Below are 1921 nucleotides of genomic sequence, written 5' to 3'. Positions count from 1 at the left end.
ATACACACACACACACACACACACACACACACACACACACACGTGCGCGCGCGCGCACGCACGCACGCACGCACGCACGCACGCACGCACGCACGCAAGCACATAACATATATGAATATATTCATATATATATATATATATATAGATAGATTGATAGATGGATAGTTGGATGGATAGATAAATAAATAGATAGATAGATAGATACATAGATGAATAGATAAATGTATAAGCGATCCTGCAAGAGTCCGAAAGTAATGAAAATCAATTTTACTCACTTAGTTATTTTTCGGTAGATTTCCGTGACACTGACTCTCAGTTCTGAAGATTAAATTCCTCGCGGGGTCTTCTATATAGCCTGTGAGTACACATATGGGGGTAAACCGTTCGGCCAATGACCGTTCATCTTTGCTATCATTTTCAATGGAACTATCCAATCGTATCAGGCCGATTAGCAAGAATTCCAAAAGGTCATCTATTTGGACGAAACGCAATTTTTTCGTAGTTTTTTACTTTACAGTAAAGAAGAAACATTTCAAATTGATAACTTTTCGATTATACGCACATCCAAAATCACTTTTTCTCGCGTTCTAGTAATTTCCGCGAAACGTTCCATCTAAAATTCTTTCGCAACGATATATCCATTATGGAATATGGTTGCGCTCGTAATTCGTGTCATATTCAATATATATTTTTAAGGATTTAGATTCTAATTATTATCGATATCGTTATCGCACGTATTTATTTCGTATGTGGTGGCGAAGCGTGTAGTGATTGTACATACATACATGCTTATTTTAAAAACATAAAAAAGTCACGAATAATATTTAAAAAATTGAATAACCGAAAGTAAATGACAAATTAGTTGTATTTCGAAAAACTTTGAGAAAAAATTGAGAAAAACTTTGATTAAATATAAATTATTTTATCTGACTTTTAATATTATAGGTGTGATATATATAAGATGTGCACATCTCTAATAAGAATGCGGATGTTTCCTCGAGAGTAACCTATTTCGCAAAAATGCCGCGAATGATTATCATATTTCGCGCTTCTTCTTAATCCACATGTACTAGAAGAGAACTATTTTCTTATGTTAATCAAAATTAGTAGGTTCGAATGCACCTCTGTTACGTCTATGATTGATGAAATCAAGAATTGTGTTGGTTAATTAAATTAACAAAGAATTAATCGAAGAAACGTGTGTTCTCTCTCGCTTATATCCATTTTTACCCATGTGAATGAATTTTCTTTTTAAATTTTGATTTAATTTATTCTATATTATTTGGAAATTCTTTAGAATTCTTTTCTTCTATTCTACAACGGCAGAAATGGACATTATCTAAATGGAGATCTCTCCGGTCTTTCCGAGACAGCTCTTTGCTCGTCTAAATTCTTAGACAAGCGATTACGGTGAAATGAGAAGGGCTCGGCTATCTATTTTTTGACTGCGTCATCAAGCATAATCTCGCTCTATTTTTTCGTTTCAGCTCTATTGGTTACATTTTTATACGCATTCATTGTAACGTGCATTTTCTTTCTGTTCGATCGCATTGAGAATCGTACGTAAATTATGTACGCGCATTATGTAAATAGACGCGTGTTATGACGATCGACTAATGGAAAAAACGCTGGCGATCCATCATAACTGTTTCGGTAGCGGGATGTTGCGTCAGTTCTTCTTATTAGGAGGCTCTCGCTAATCGCAACTCACAGATTGATCCGATACGGTCGCGCGCCTTCGTTCGATCGCAGCGAAATGTACCTCCCTCTGCACTTGCGTTGTTGGCATGGTTCATCATGGCAAGTTCAGTGAACGTATTATGAGTCGCGAATGGAGCGTAACGGAACGATGTCGCGGAACTCGGCGCGGCATGGTGGGCGACCTTCGCTGATACGCGGCGAGTTTTACAAGTTACCATGT

The 1921-nt window shown here is 37.0% G+C and overlaps 1 protein-coding gene across 3 annotated transcripts in view; it reads right to left on the bottom strand.

Moving 5' to 3' along the window:
• LOC108692748 overlaps nucleotides 1–350 on the bottom strand; it is a 10294-nt gene extending 9944 nt beyond the window's left edge. For all 3 annotated transcript variants that reach the window (XM_018201161.1, XM_018201158.1, XM_018201160.1), the window contains exon 1: nucleotides 276–350. The gene's annotated coding sequence lies outside the window, so the exon portion shown is untranslated. The remainder of the gene's footprint in view (nucleotides 1–275) is intronic.
• Between the last annotated feature and the right edge of the window lie 1571 nt (nucleotides 351–1921).

Source organism: Atta colombica, unplaced genomic scaffold (assembly GCF_001594045.1).
Source record: "Atta colombica isolate Treedump-2 unplaced genomic scaffold, Acol1.0 scaffold82, whole genome shotgun sequence".
Taxonomy (NCBI): domain Eukaryota; kingdom Metazoa; phylum Arthropoda; class Insecta; order Hymenoptera; family Formicidae; genus Atta; species Atta colombica.
This window is presented reverse-complemented; position numbering and strand designations above follow the sequence as displayed.